Raw genomic sequence first — 16,763 nt, forward strand, 5'->3', positions numbered from 1 at the left:
AGGAAAAATGGGATCAGAGCCCAGATTTAAATTGTATCAGGCATCTCTGTCATAGGTAGACTGTTCTGTTAATGAAGTAGGACCCCTAGTCTTGTTCCTAGTGAAGGCCAATGGTACTGCACATCCCTGCACATGCACACACACACACACACACACACACACACAATCACAGCTAGACATCACATGCTTGATCCCAGTGAGACTTTTACCAATGGTATGTGGAAAGTCTTGGTGAAGAATAGAGGACATCAGATGAGCATATGGATGACTCAGTACAACCTGTCACATTGGTTAGGAAATTCAATTTCAAGCCGTATTTGCCTTGCTGAGAATGAGTCAGTTGTTCTTTCTCTTCTCTGACACGTCAAAGGTTTACCTGAACAGGTCAAGGTTGTCATAGGAAATGGAAGAGCATAAAGAATAATGAAAACAGTCCAAGAAAGGTATTTTGATATTCATCAAACATGGAGTTTACTGTCATTTCACTATATTCTCCATGAAATAAGATTTTTCCAAGAACATTTTTTTTTAGCAAACAAAGTGGTAAACTGATAGCCTGAACTTACATGTATGTCTCTTTTTTGGGGAAAGGTGTTCTAAATCAGTTTTTTAATAGTGTAGACACTTTAAAGTTCTTTCTGTCTATTAAGGGATTTGAGTGATTCCTTTCCCTTTCTAACAAATGGCTTGGCATTTCTACTGTACGGATTTTTTTTTCAAAGTAGGCATCTCAACCACTAGTCACTTAAAAAAAAGAATTCTATCATATCTTACCAAATCAATACTTGGTAATAGTAAAGTTCCAACTACTGCCCAGTCATTAGAGGTCTGGTATCTAACCTCTGGAGTATGATTTCTTAAAAGTAAACTCAGAGGCTGGTAAACACTTGGTGATGTAATTCTAGAAATGCTAGCTAATAACTTTATTTGGGTCAGCTTTACAGTCCTGAGGGAATGGAAGGCTACCACTCAAATGGCTCTTGGCCACTCATGGGTCAGTCTAACCATGGAATACTTTGTTTCAGCAATGACTAACTGTCTAAGAAAGAATGGCAAAGCTAGCTATTGCCTGTATTTTAAACATCAGGAAACTTCTGGAGTTAGTTCCAGATTACCCGTCCCTACTGGGAATCACAGAAAAGAAAATCTGGTAATAGACAGTTGAAAGTACATGTATCATCCAAAGGACAGGGCATTTAGGAGAACTGAACATTCCCATTCTTATTTCTTGGCTGAGAGACTTAGAAGCTGACTTTTGGTTTTGAAACAGAATCTGCCAGTTACTTGCTATGTGACCTTAGACAAGCCACTTCCCCTCTCTAAGGCTTCATACACTCATCTGAAAATCAGAGTGATACTGATAATAATCTCAGAGGGCATCATTAGGATTTAACAAAATTATATATGTAAAATGATTAATATAGTGCCGGATAATTACTAAACACTCAGTCAATGTAAGCAGTTAATAGTAATAACATAATAGCACCATTAACAATTAGTGCTACAAAGTTATACTTTGTAATTCATCAAACATTTGATGTGCTATAACTCACACCAAAGTTACACTTTGTTGTTACAAAGTTCATTTGCTTTTCGCATTTAGAGTTACATATGACAACTTTGTGTGTGTGTATGTTGTAGTGGTCATGGTGATGATGGTGGAAAGGAATGCTTATACGCTGGCTATTATCTAGTTCCCTACCTCATGCTAATTTAAGAGGCCTTGAGGCAAGGTTCTGTTGGCTCTTTATATCTGGCCCAGGCTGCCATGTATATCTGCTCAGGATCTACAACAACCACAGTCAGAAAGACTCCAGTAATTCAATGGGAATTGAGAGTTGACTCAAGTTTTATCACATTTTACTTCTCAGTTGCATTGGACATAGTACACCACCTGCTTCCTGAAACACTTTTCACTTGGCTTCTGGAACATGCTGGCTTGGCTCCCTTGCTACCTCACTCATCACTCCTTCCCATTTCTCCTCATCATCTTAATCTCTTATTCTGAGAGTGTCTGGGACTGTATTTGGTATTTAGGGCATTTATTCTCTTCTCTACCTATAGTCACTCCCTGAGTAACATCATCCATTCTGAGATCTCTTAAAGCCATCTCTATCCTAATCATTTTAAAATTTGTATCTCTAGCAGAGAACTTGTTCCTGAATTCCAGACTCTTACCCAGCAGCCTACTTGAAACATCCACTTGGATATTCGAGGGGCATTGCAAACTTACCTTGTCCCAAACTAACCTCCTGAATTCATTCCCTGCTCCTCTTGCACTCTTCCCTATTTCACTAAGTGCCAACTCTCTCCTTACCTTTTGAGGCCACAACTACTGCAATGTTTAACTCCTTTTCTGCTTTACACTGCACATAAATAATCTAAGGAAATTCTGTCAGCTCTGTCTTCAAAATATGAATGGAATCCAACAGTCTCTCACCGTTTCCATGGTTTCTTCCCAAGTCCAAGTTATCTGTAGTTTTATATGTGGATTATTATAATAGCCTCTTAATTATCTTTACCTGTTTCACTGACCGTCTCTTGTCTGTTTTCAAGTCAACAGCTAGAGTGATCTTTCCAAGGGGTTGAATCTGAGCTTGTCACTCCTTTATTCCTCTGGGATATACCCAGAGGAATATAAAGCATTCTACCGTATTTTTATTTTATTTATTTTATTTTATTTATTTTAATTCCTCCAACAGTCTCTCAGCACTCAAAGCCAAGCATTTACAATGGCCCACAGGGCCCTAGTGACCTATTTCTTCCACCTCAACCTCTTTAACTTCATTTCTCATTCACTCTTTAATTCTGTTGCATTTTAACTTCTTTATCTTCTTTGAGCAAGTGGTCGTACTCCGACCCCACAGGCCCTTTGTACTTGCTGTCCCATCTGCCTGGGACACACACACACACACACACACACACACAAACACACACACACACTTTCTCTTTCTCTCTCTCACTGGGTACACTGAATGAAATCATAGATCCATCTATCTTTCTACCTTTGCCCTGAACAATAGTCCCTCTCTCTCCACGTTAATCTGCGCTTAAACTTTTTTCTTCTACAGCATTTAAAACTGCCTGATTTTATAGAAAGATAGAATAAATATTCATTCACACATTCATATACACAGATGAGTTATAATTTATTTTCTCTACTTCTATCAGAATGTAAGCTACATAGATGGTATTTACATTTACATTTTGCTTAATGCTGTATTCCCAGATCTTAGAAAAAATGCTTGACAAGAAAAAGTACTTACTGAATATTTGTTGAATGAATATATGAATAAATTAAATCTTTATCAAGCTGAAGTTATTCCTACCGGAGGCACTACTCTTGAAAAACTTACCAGCCACAGATTTTCTTGCATTGCAAAGGACCTTAGACACTCAGTGTATCCTCCTAATTTTATGAGTATTCAGAGACTCAGAAATAAATAGTGGTTGTCTTAGGCCTTGGAGTAAATAAGTAAAATATTACGGTCCAGACTGTCAGTTTCTTAACTCTTACTCAGTATGGTGTTCTATAGTCTTAAGACATGTCAGAAACCTCCAAAAGAAATTGTAGAGGGCCTAATACTGGGGATAATGTGGATATTATATCAACAGGGACAAGTCCAGGGCTTGACAAGGACACTTAAAACAGCAATAAGCAGCAGAGTTCACAGGGAAATTAGGGCAGGAAAAAAATAACAGATGCTGGCGACATTGCAGAGAAAAGGGAAAAATTATGCACCATTGATGGGAGTGTAAATTAGTTCAACCATTATGGAAAGTAGTGTGGTGATTCCTCAAAGAGCTAAAAACAGAACTACCGTTCAACCCAGCAATCCCAATACCGTGGATATACCCAGAGGAATATAAAGTATTCTACCATAAAGACACATGCATGCGAATATTCACTGCAGCACTATTCACAATGGCAAAGACATGGAATCAACCTAAATATTCATAGTGACAGACTGGATAAAGAAAACGTGAGACATACACACCATGGAATACTATATAGCAAGATCTTGTCTTTTGTGGGAATATAAATGGAGCTACAGGTCATTATCTTTAGAAACCTAATGCAGAAACAGAAAACCAAATATCACATGTTCTCGCTTGTAAGTGGGAGTTAAGTGATGAGAACTCATGGACACAAAAAAAGGAACAACATACATTGGGGCCTACTTGAGGGTGGAGGGTAAGAGGAGGGAGAGGAGCAGAAAAAATAGCTATTCAGTACTAGGCTTAGGACCTGGGTGAGGAAATATTCTGTAAATGAACCCCTGTTACACGAGTTTATGTATATAACAAACCTGCACATGTACCTCTGAACCTAAAATAAAAGTTAAAAAAACAAAAATAATAAAATGTAAAATGTGGTTCAAAAAGAAGAGGTCATAGAGACTGAAGAAAGGTTTGTTCATTGCCAATTGGTTAATTTGTTCATAATCCACTGCTTATGCCAGTTCCTGTACTAGGGGCTGAAGGACACAGACAAATTGTACTTGCTGTGCCAGGGGCTGACATTCTTTTCAGCTGGGTGAGTAGGAGATGTGGAACAAGGTATACTTGAGGAGGATTTCACAGAAAAGGTGAGATCTGAATTAAGTCTCAGAAAATAAGTGGACCCCAATAGGTAGAGGAGGAGTGAGGAGGTGGAAAGATAGTGAGCAGCATGGGCAAAGTCATAGTGGTATGATAGTGCATATATTCCGGGACTAAACATTAGCCAATAGGACAGGAGAGGTAGGTTAGTGGAAGGGGTAAGGAGGAGAGGGAGGACTGGGAAGATGGACTGAGGCCAGACAGCGCATGGTGAATAGTATCTTAAAGCTTGAACCTCTAAACACCTTGCTGAAGGAGGGTTTCTCTTTCTCTCTCTCTCCTCTTTCTCTCTTTCTTTCTTTCTTTCATTTTTGCTAAAACTCAAAAAGGCCTTTAATGCTATTCTGATATTCCACCAACTTTCTTAGATATCAATTTTTCTATTATTTGCTTCTAGAGATTCTAAGCAAATTTTCATGTGCTTCTATTATGAGGAAAATAATAAGATTTTTACATTAATATATGTCACATGCACAGATGTAGTTTAGCAGGGCCCAAATTTGGTTCTAATGTACAATGTATAGGCATGCTGTGAGAGAAGATTGTAAGAAAAAAATATATCTTGTATTGTACATTCTGATCTGTAACTCTTTTCAGGGAAAAGAATGTATAAATTTATTTATTTATATACCTAAGTCTTAATGCAGAGAATATTTTATTTATATTATAAAAATCCCAGGTGAGGAGCCAACAGAGTAATTTTAAAGTATCAAACAGGAGTTTACATGGTGTAAATTGCATTCAAGGAAAAGATAAGTATTCGATTTTTGTAGCATGACTCTCCTTTACATTACCATAAAATGGAGGAAAACAATAAAAACTGCCAGAAAGTTCTGAAAAGCCAGTGACTCTTTTTAATAAAAGATGAGTGGTCTGTGTATATTACTGTGATTAATCAAAATGATACAATATTTATTTGCATTTGTCAGGCAAGGTGCTGAAATTTTCTTAGTAGATGTTAGTGAAGATAGGAACACAGTGTAGCAGCAGCACTGTCTCCTTCCTTTTAATTGACAAATAACTACAGAGAGAACAGTCAGAAACTGGAAGAGAGCAGGGAAAGTAGATGAATTCTTCCCAGATGATGCAGGGGCCCTGTTAATGGAATTCTGTTCACGTAGTCTAGAGCTCAGACCTGCCTTGGTTTAATCAGCTTGCTGAACATTACAGTTGAGTATAGCCATGTTGATCCAGGTCTCTACATACATAATTTATTTCCCCTAAATTAGGTCTTATTTAGTTCCCATTGTTTGACACATTATATTGAAAGTGCAATGGTGAGAATATGGTACTGTATCAGGTTTATCTATGTATGTGTCTCTGTATATACTTAAAAAATTTATACATAGAGCTCCAGTGTTGACGCGTATCACTCTATCCCAGGCATTTGATGACTACAGAAAAATATTGGATGTTAAGCAGGATATTGACTTCTTCTATTTTGGCAATTATGTAGGCCCAGCTTTGCTGAAAATAAGGCCCATCCACACTGGCAGAATTGAATAAGTCACAAGGATACAGCACTTAACACCTGTCCTGGTTGTGAGCAAGGTCTGCACTAATTCATCAAGTCCTGCAGTGAGGGATTCCACAAGAGCTGCTCATGACAAGCACAACAGAGACAAGTATTTAAAACCCAAGGATTTTGGACACATTGTTTTCAATGCCTTTTGGAAAATTTTGGCAAAAAATACAATTTTTGTTTCTTTGTTTTCCATCCATGGTTGAAAGAAAGAAATTCAAAAAAGTCTAAGGAGTTGGAGTGAAAAAGTGGCAGGCAAACCTGAAACACACTCATTTTTATTACATGTGATACTTAGACATTAGCAATTTCATAACCAGACCCAGAGTAAGACCAGAGAAAATGCTGGTAATTATATTGCCAGTGAAGTGGCCCAAAAATGGAAATTTTTTGAATTCCACCCGTGATTTTTTTACTATGATTAAAATACAATTAAAATATTAAGAAAAATTCAAAATTGCTTTGTAACTGGTTTTAGAGTGGCAGTGTTCTTCATGTAAAGCATTATGTTTGTCAATAACGTACACATTTGGTCTTGTAGTCCTCATTGCTGATTCCTGACACTGTAAAAGGAGAACCTGGTTTTCTGAGGTGATGATATTTATAGTTCGGCATCATCAAAAAGCAATTCCTTGCTTATTTGGGATTCGAAGCCCAGCCAGGTCTCCCTTGTGACTCATTCGGCATTCATCCGGGGATCTATGCTTGCCTGCCTGTGCAGCATTCTCATGAATCCTTAATTCCTTTTGAACTCAGTAATGCCAGAGTCACTTTCCATCAACCCGCCCACTCAGCTGAATTGCACCAGCCTCTTTTGCGCAAAGCATCACACTCCTGTTGTAAGATTGATTGGGTGTTGAGCCACCGCCACAAAGACAAAGGAGGTCAGATTCAGCCCCTGCGGTTTGATTTTAAGACCTGATGTCATCATCATCCTGACTTCCAGAACTGATGCTGATAAAATTTTCTGACACCTACCTATATGTAACCCATGTCTTGTTGAACTAACTTTATTAGCACTTCATCACTGATAATGCAATAACATATTAATGATGTGTTGCTCTTACCCTTTGTCTGCAAAGCAAAAGAGTCGAAACTAAAATAACATGGTGAGCCGGATCAGTCTGATGTGTAGCCAACCCTGTATCATGGCATCTTTCTTATTCCCTGACTGCTTTTCTCTGGGATGATAGAGCAGGGATGGCTGGAGTGCTGGCCAGATGTCCAACACAGGGTACTGCTCTAGGCTCTAGGATTTTGCAACTCAGGAAACCAGCATGGCTACTCATAAGGGTCAGAATATGGGCAAGTAAGAGAGCAAGCTCAAATCTAGTCCATATGTCCATAAGTGAGCACAGAACTAAAAATGTATGACCAAGCCAAGGGATCAGGTGTAAGACAGGGAGATGGACTCAGCACAGGTGCAAGGGCAGGGGCAGGGAAGCTGGATTTCAGACAGTTATGAAGAAGAGGCTGTTGTGATGGTGGCTTTCTAAAATTGGTTACCCACAGAGCTGCATGTATTAGGTTGGCCTAGTTTAGAAGCACAAACTAGAGGGTTGGTAATATGCAAAATACTAGAGAGGTTGAAAACTTACTTAGATAGTATTGGATTACATGACTGAGCTCTCCCCAGTGGCTCTTTAGTACCTGGAGCTGGAGGTAAGTCAGATGTGGCCCCTGCCTGTGTTCACCATCTGCACAAGGAGACAGGAATGTAAATAAAAATATTACAACACTCCCAGGATTGCTGGGATGTAATAGTCTCATTCTACCAAGAAGGTAGTAATAATGGCTGACATTTATTGAAAACTCACTGTATACCACCAGGCACTATGTTAATTGCTTTACCTATATTTCTCACTGTATACCACCAGGTACTATGTTAATTTCTTTACCACATTAAATTCTTACAACCATATGAGGAAGTGCTATTATTTATATTTTATAGATTAAGCAAATGGAGGCTAAAAGAATTTAAACAATAATCACCCAATGTTGCACAGCTAACTAGTGGTGAAGTCCAACTCCGACTTAGACTTTGACCTCTACATGAGTCTGTTCTGGGAGACACATTTTAAGATGGATGTTGGGAAATATAGAACTTGACAGGAGTGTTAAGAACGGTGTGGAGATGGGAATCCACAATCTATGAGCACGTCTCTCCTCAACCCCTTCCAATGAGTCGGCTGAGACTGAACATAAAGGGCTAGAGGGGGAGGTACATACTCTAGCTTCAGGTGTGAATGATGAATACCCATCATTCAAATGGCAGACTGTTTCACTTGGTATAGAAGGAAAAGAGATTCATCTGCAGATTCCTAAACCACTTACTTGGCTCTGAGTGCCAGGTTCCTCTGGCACCTCAGCAGAATGTTGGGATAACTGATAGATCTTGGGAAGTTCTGCTAGTGAACAACAACTACAAAGATAAGGGCATCTACGTCATGTTGATTTAGGAGAAGACATTTAATAGAATTGTCCACATTTGAAGAGTTGTCATATGAAAGAGAAAAAATAAATTTGTCCCTTGTGATTCTAATGAATGCAACTGAGACCAATCATTGGAAATGATAGGAGGCAGATTGCAACTCAGTAAAAAATTATTTTTCAACAACTAAAGCTAACAAATGCAGAAGCTTGTGGTAGTGTCAGTTCTTCATCACTAGAGGTATTCACACAGAGACCGTGTCACTTTCTGTCGAGAGGGGTAGTTTTCAAATTTTAGAATTCATAAGAATAATTTCTGGCATGGCAGCCAGATTCTGGCTCAGGAGGTCCACATAAGCATCAAGAATCTCTCCTTTTAATAAGCGAACTAGAGGATTCTGATGCAGGTTAGAAATAACAATCTGCAGATTGTAAAAGAGATAATTATTATTATTATTATTTTTTTTTTTTTTTTTTTTGAGACGGAGTCTTGCTTTGTCGCCCAGGCTGGAGTGCAGTGGCGCGATCTCGGCTCACTGCAAGCTCCGCCTCCCGGGTTCACGCCATTCTCCTGCCTCAGCCTCTCGCGTAGCTGGGACTACAGGCGCCCACTACCACGCCCGGCTAATTTTTAGTAGAGACGGGGTTTCACCGTGTTAGCCAGGATGGTCTCGATCTCCTGACCTCGTGATCCGCCCGCCTCGGCCTCCCAAAATGCTGGGATTACAGGCGTGAGCCACACCGCGCCCGGCCAAGAGATAATTATTTTTAAAGGAGAAGTTAGATTCCATGATGAAGTTTCCATCCAGCTCTATGTCCAGACCATGTTGATCTATTTCTTCCCAGGGTTCCTGTTTTTTGTATAGTCTTTATCACATAATTTAATATTTTATTATATTTTGTCTCCCTCTTCTAATCATTTCCCTCATCCCACAAATATTTACTGATAATTTACCATGTGCCAAGCACCATTCTAGGCACTGGCGAGACATTATAGAGCCAAGCAGACAAAGCAGCCTGAACTTACGGAGCTGATAAGCTAGTGAACGGAGATTTTTAAAACCCCAAATATATCGGTTATTTTATAAATTTTTCCTCCATACAACCAGATGCAAACTCTTTTGGGAAGGACTCTGTCTTATTTAGTATTTTATGTAGTGTCTAGAACAATGCTCTGCAATAACAGGTACTCAAAAGTATATTTTAAAGCAATGATGGAACAATAAAATAAAAATACACTTGGAGAAAAACAGCAAAAATTTATATTTTCTGTTATAAATCAGGCTAATCTCAATGGTTTAACTGAGGATTTCTTTGTGCTTTAGGATGGAGAATTTTTGTAAGCCAAAGGACTTTTCTCTGCATTAATAGAAAACGTATCCAGAACAAGTGACACAAGCTTCTCAAGTTTTGCAGGTCACAGTCTTACAGCAGTAGTGAAAAACTGAAAGACATCCAGAATACAGATGACGAGGGTTCTTGACACACCATGGCATGAGAGAGTGGCCAACAAACTATTTTTTAAAGGGCCAGGTTATTCAATATTTTGGGGCTGTACACTCTCTCTCACAGCTGGTTAATTCTGCCATTCTAGTATAAAAGCAGCTTAGAAAATATGTAATTGAATGGACATGTTCTAATAAAACTTTATTTACAAAAACAGGTGAAAGGCTGGATACAGCTCTTAGATCACAGTTTGCAGACAGCTGCTATAAGATAAATAGTTCAAAGAACTGAGGTGTTTAGCTGGGTGTGTTAGTCCATTCTCACATTGCTATAAAGAAATACTTGAAACTGTGTAACTTACAAAGAAAATAGGTTTAATTGGCTCATGGTGCTGCAGGCTGTGCAGGAAGCATAGCAGCATCAGCTTCTGGGAAGGTCTCAGGGAACTTACAACCATGGCGGAAGGCAGGGAAGGAGCCAGGCACTTCACATGGCTGGAGCAGAAGAGAGATGTGAGGAGGTGCCACACGCTTTTAAAGAACCAGATCTCATGAGAACTCTACAGCACCAAAGCAGGAAATCTGCCCCCATGATCCAATCACCTCCTACCAGGCCCCATCTCCAACACTGGGTATTACAATTTGACATGAGACTTGGGTGAGGACATAAATCCAAACCATATCTCTTGAAGAAGACAGAAAGAGACCACCGTTACTATTTTTGGATATTTGAATGACTTTCCTGCAGAAGAAGGATTTGACCTACACTAGAAAAATGGAGGATTTATGTCTAATATTTTAATAGAATTCTCCAGGTGGTTATGAGTCTAATGAGTTTGCCAATACTGGAGGTGTTCAAGCAAACATAGGATGCCCACTTCTTGAGACTGTTCCAGAGCAGGCAAGGGCGTCTGGTGAACAATTTGATTAAATGTCCTTTAAGGTCCTTTTCAACCATGGGATTCTCTCATGAATATGAAGTTTAGTGAACAGAGTAGGGCCTAACATATGCCGAGATTGACACACAGACACAGGTAAATGATATCTCAGCAATTTCACATGTTAAAATTTATCTGTGGTAAATGAATGACTGAGTGAAAAGCAAGCTCTACTAAATGTTAGGTACCCATATTAATAAGCAGGTTAAAAATAGCCAGATTAAAAACAGTTAACATCAGGTAAATATCATTTCTATTTTCAGTGAGCTTGATTTACAGCCTTTTAAGATTATATCTGGGTTAAATGGATTGGTCATTCAAAAACTAAGTGGATGTCTCTCAATCACATAGATTAAAAAGAGAGGGAAGACTCCATCCTACCTTTTAGAATTCAAAAATTTTTAATTTTTTTCTTTTGGACTTCTTGTAAAATTTCTTTTTGTGCCTTAAGATGTTTTGCATTAATGAAGTTGTAAATGCTAAAACAGCACAAATTCATCCTCACCAATGGATGTGTAGATCTATAAAATTAATAAACAATGATTTATTGGGAGCCTATTGCTTCACTGAAGAAACTGTGAACCAGACAGTGCCTGAAGGTTGAACATGACAAGGAGCTAAATGGTTTAAAATTTGTGGCTATCCTTAATATGCTACCCATGTGTGCCAATGAGGCAAATCTTCAGTCAGCTTGAGCCTTGTCTCCACCTCCCAGTGGAGGGTCAGAAGGGGTGAGTGATTCCAATCAATATCCAGTTGTTAGAGTAACAGCCATGTCGGTTCTGGATGGCTGACTGGGCAAAAACATGTTTGTTCTACTTAATGTGACAGTGTCTTGTCAAATTAACAGCCATGGTGGCAGGAACAAGCTTGCTTAATGGGTTAGAGTCAGTTCCACAGAGAATCTATCATCAACATGCAACTGAGAGGAATCCCAAACCTCATTACCAGGGTTTATTTGTAGATAATAACTGAAGGTATGCCATGTACTTACAACGGATTTGTTTGGTTTTTTTGGCAACTCAGTTTCATGGTCTTTATCAAGTGTTGCCCTTTTAACTCCCCAAAACTCTGTATGCTCATGCTTAGTCTGTGTTTAAATACACTAAGTAAAGTACAATATTTAAGCAGCTATGTTAAGATGTTTTAGCAAGATAGAATGATTATTTGAAATAACCACATATTAGATGTGCAGGGCAGTGGGGGAAAGGAAGTACTCCGGTGAGTGCTTTAACCCTGCACTTCATGGTGAATATTTAAATGTACTTTTCCTCCCTAGAGGTGAGCTGTTGTTCCAAAGCCAGAATCATAAACTGCCTGCCAGATTTCTCTCACAGTTAAATTGCATTTGGTCCATATAGTGGCTTTTAAAAATTGAAATGCTTTCTATCACTTAGAAAAAAGAAAATTTCACATGCGGTTCTAGGTGTTTCCTTTCAATGAAAAATTCAGCGAAGTCAGCAGCATAGGCCAGCTTTTCACAGAGCAGTAGTTTTCTGGAGCTGTGTGTTAGTTCATCTTCTCTAGATAGGCTGAGCATTCTCCATGGTGTCTACTGTGCCTGCTTTATTCACCTATATGACCTAACCAGCCCCTTGAAACATTGAAATTTTCCATCTGTGATGAAAAGATTAAATCTTGATTTTCGAATCATACTCATAGATGAAAAATACAATATTATGGCATTACCACGTACAGATATTGTTAAGACACTTTTTGCTTCTTTCTTCCTCTAGTCCTCTAGTCCTCTACCAGTGCCTCCCAGTGGCCTAAACCAGCAGGAGCCATATGAAAAAGAAGTCTGGAAGTTGCTAGTCCTTCACAGGAGGATACAAGAATGGCAACGAGAAGATCTGAGGACTAAACTACGAGATTTAGGACGAACAAATCTAGGAGCCAGAAGATGTACCTGCTAGTAAACGCTATGATCTTTAAAAAGTCTTGAGCCAACGTGACCTCGGAATTTTTCATCTGTAAAATGAAATATTGGACTAGACGGTCCCTGAAACTTCTTAAAGTCCTTGATTCTACAGTGGAAGGGTTGGTACAGCTTTGATTTCATTGTCTGTTTATACCTGGCTGAATTCTCTTGTGACATGTGACTGTCCTTCTTAAGAAACTGACAGGCAACCAAGTAGCTGATTGTTGAGATATCAAAATGTTTCAGGGAATGCAGAGAATACAGCCTACCTGATATAAAGTCTGACAGCAACAACAAAAAATCTCTCTGGGCAATTTTATTTAATAATTAAAACAAAAGGGTTGGAGGAAATATTCAAATTGCCACTTTAACAAGAGAGGAACCTGTGGTGAGAATGCTTCAACAGTGATCTGGACTGGCATTAGAGCTAAAGAATCCCAGCCTGATGTGATAGTGACTCTGGCTGCTTTATGTTCCTCAGGAATCCCAGGATGTCTTTCAAACAAACAAATAAACCAGACAAACAACAACAATGAAATATTATCTTTATCACTTATCGCAGATGATTTTCCCAGAATTGTTGGCTCAAATTTTAGAAGAAATTCTAGAAACTGATTCAACATAAAATTCAAACCTGCTAGCTCTTCATTTAAATCATGGAATCACTTGTTTGCTATTGAACCACATGTTGACATTGAAGTACAGATGTTTGATGATGAATTCATTCCTCTTTGTATAATAGCAACTACATGATAAGCCAGGGAAAATATGGCAGCATCTTTTATATCTTCATTTGTTTGAAACAGATAAAAATATTTTATTTTCCTTATTCTATGTCAAGTAACCCAATAATGAGAAAATCTAAACTTACTTTTCAAGGGATTTTTAAATTGTATTAAGTTTGTAAAGGTAAAGCAATAAGTTAAATTCAACACACAGTTTGAAATATATCAGTTACGGAGCCAACTGAGATGTCAATTATTTAGTAGTTCTTCTCTCTGAAAATAGAGAACATTCAGAAGCAGATCCAGAAAGTTTCATTTTAACCTCAACTGGAACCAGGAACAGGAACTGAGGTTGCTTACTAGCAGATCATGATACAGTGGACACTGACATTCTTCCAGACATTAAATCATTCGCACTTTCTCTTTGACAGATTTAAAACCTGAGAAGTTAATTGTGGGAGCTAGTCCTGATTCACCCAAGATCAACTAGCAGTTGCAAGAACATTTTCACTCAAAAGCTTGAAAATGAATCAAGTTTACTTGTTAAGATGTCCAGCAAATAGCAAGATAAACATGGTAATATATTCAGTTTTAAATATATAAGTTTATATCAATAATATATTTAAAATAGCATACTTTAAGGCTACTAATGAAAATGTGAAGCAAAACGAAAAATGTTAGTTTGCAAGAGAAACCGATTTTATTTAATGGGCTATTTTACTTCAGTAAAATCTTGATTATGCAAAATAATTGAAAAAAAAATCTGAGTAAGCAAAGCTTTGATATGGCTAGAAAATAAAGTATATTTTTCTTGTACTTGTAGCCTTACTGTTGAGAATTTTAAGAAATGATGCTCCTTGTTTAAATTCAATTGGCCTTTAATGGGCACATAACACATGCTGGGCGTTACAGTAGGAGGCTGAAAAGAATACCATAAATAAATAACCCCCCTGGCTCTCAAGGAATTCTTAGACTCAATGAATAGAGTACATTGAACACAAGGGAATATATATATATATATATATATATATATATATATATATATTTCTAGAATCCTTCAGACTTATATTCAGTTTCAGAAGAAAAAAAACGCATTTTGAGTTTCAATTTCCATTGCCTTAGCCTGAAGATGGAAGTGGAGAAGAACAGAGGAAGGATCACCGGCTTTAGAAGAAGTCTTGAGGATGAAACGAAATAATGTGTGTGAATGCTCTTAGCATAATATATGCTACTTTGCAAATGTCAACAGCATTAATATTTATTTATTTATTTATTGTATCTGTCACATGGCAGACATTATTATGTTGGCTATCTCCCCGATAAGAGGTTATGGATGGGAAGGAAGTTGGATGTCACAGACTTTTTCTTAATTAATCAGCCAAACATGTATTGTGTATCTATCAGAGTAAGACTGAACTACATAGGTTGAGTCATACAAACCAGGTTGCTCTGAGAACACATAGGAAGGATATCAAAACCAAATGTTGGGTGCCAGAAACTGATTACTTAAGGAAACCAATATTTGAAGAATGAGGTGAACGTACCCTATGAATGAGGGTACGTTTTTAGACAGTTGTTCGCAATTTAGAGCAGTTGTTTCTATGAAACAAATGAAGGAATAGTTGGTTTCAGAAACTCAGACAGCAGTCAAATTTCTTTTTTTTCCCCTCTTAATATGTAGCTAGTTTAATTATGCAAATAAGTGAAACAAAAACTAAATACAAATTTTAAGGTGCAGAAAAACTTTTGCTCTGTTTGTACAGAAAAATCCAACCATTTGTTTTCTGGTTAAAAATAAACAGGTGTTAGTAAGAGAGTGCACATCCCATTAGAATTCCAAATGGTAGGGAAATAGAAGAGTTTTCCTGGTGGTGTAAACTGCCTCTCCCCACAACGTCCCCCGTCTTTCAAAACTTTAGAATTTGCACTGTAACTCTTTCACCAGTCATCAGTCAAGTTTCTAAGATAGACCAAAAAAACCTGCAATTATTCATAAACTGAAATAGAATCCTTCTTTTATATAAAATTTTGTCACAAACTATTGGAATGAGCTTACCTAGTATGCATTCTATATATTATAATTATTGAGAAATGGAATATTAGCACCTGTCTGCCAGTGTTAAATGACAACAAAGGAGCATTTAATTCATCAAAAATGTACTGAGTTTCTATTAAATTGATAGAGCTGTCAGAGGATGAGGGAATATAAAAGAGATTTCAAAGTTGTCTCTTCTCTAGGAACTTACAATCTGCTGGGAAAGACATAGATACGTATGCACATAACTAAGCAATTAGGTTTAAAATAGAATACGTACAAGTGTTACACAGATCAGTAAAGTATGGAGCATTTAGTTTTACAACATGTTAAGGATTTAGAAGCAATAATAAAACAAACTATGAAGATAAACAGTGGTAGTTTAACACTGTCTCTAATTCTCCATTTGGTTCTGGATATTTAAAATCACTTTAAAGCAGAATTGTTTGTATGCCCGGAAGTCAGAATATTGACCGTCTCTTTCCTCTTCCCTTTTGTCTTACAATACATTTTTTACCATCAAAGCTTTTCTGCCTATGTTCTTGGATTTTTATAACCCAACAAAAGGATGTAAATTACTCAGCATTCTATAAGAATCACCTAATTTAGGATCTTCAAACTTGAGACGTGGATCTTAGCTGAAGGGCTAGAGAGCGTTTAAGGTGTTCTTTGTATTGGATGTCATGAAAAATACATTACTTCAGAAAGAATAACAAAAACTTCAATTTCTGCTAAACCTTTCAAAGAAGAGATGTTGTGAATCTATTAAAACCTCAGTTAAAACCCTGACTCTTGTATATGTTTCAATTGGTTCTTATCCCATTCTCTCTTTGGTTCACACTTCACCAGCCACACTGGCTTTCCTTCTGTCCCTCAAAAAGCAGATCATTATTTCTTTACTCCTTAGACTCTTTATCCTGACTGTCTCCAACTCCTCCAGATCTTTGGCCAGTTAGCTACTTCTCATCATTTAGGTTTCACTCCAAATATCACCTTTTAGAGAGATCTTGCCTGACCATCTAGCCTTTTGTGTCATTTGTTTTCAGGAACAGGTAAAAGAAAATGTGGTTCAAGTTTATGTTAAGAGCAGGAAATATGAGATCCTACAAGAGGAGATCCTGAGGTCAGGTGAGTTTCAGGTGACT

At 37.8% G+C, this 16,763-nt stretch overlaps 1 long non-coding RNA gene across 1 annotated transcript in view; it reads right to left on the bottom strand.

Moving 5' to 3' along the window:
* The window catches only part of LOC109028805 (uncharacterized), a 46,372-nt gene that overhangs the window by 14,436 nt on the left and 15,173 nt on the right, over positions 1 to 16,763 (bottom strand). Inside the window, exon 3 of the long non-coding RNA XR_002007777.3 lies at positions 7,723 to 7,821. This is a non-coding gene — a long non-coding RNA (uncharacterized lncRNA). The remainder of the gene's footprint in view (positions 1 to 7,722; positions 7,822 to 16,763) is intronic.

This window comes from Gorilla gorilla, chromosome 9 (assembly GCF_029281585.2).
Source record: "Gorilla gorilla gorilla isolate KB3781 chromosome 9, NHGRI_mGorGor1-v2.1_pri, whole genome shotgun sequence".
In the NCBI taxonomy this organism is placed as follows: Eukaryota; Metazoa; Chordata; class Mammalia; order Primates; family Hominidae; genus Gorilla; species Gorilla gorilla.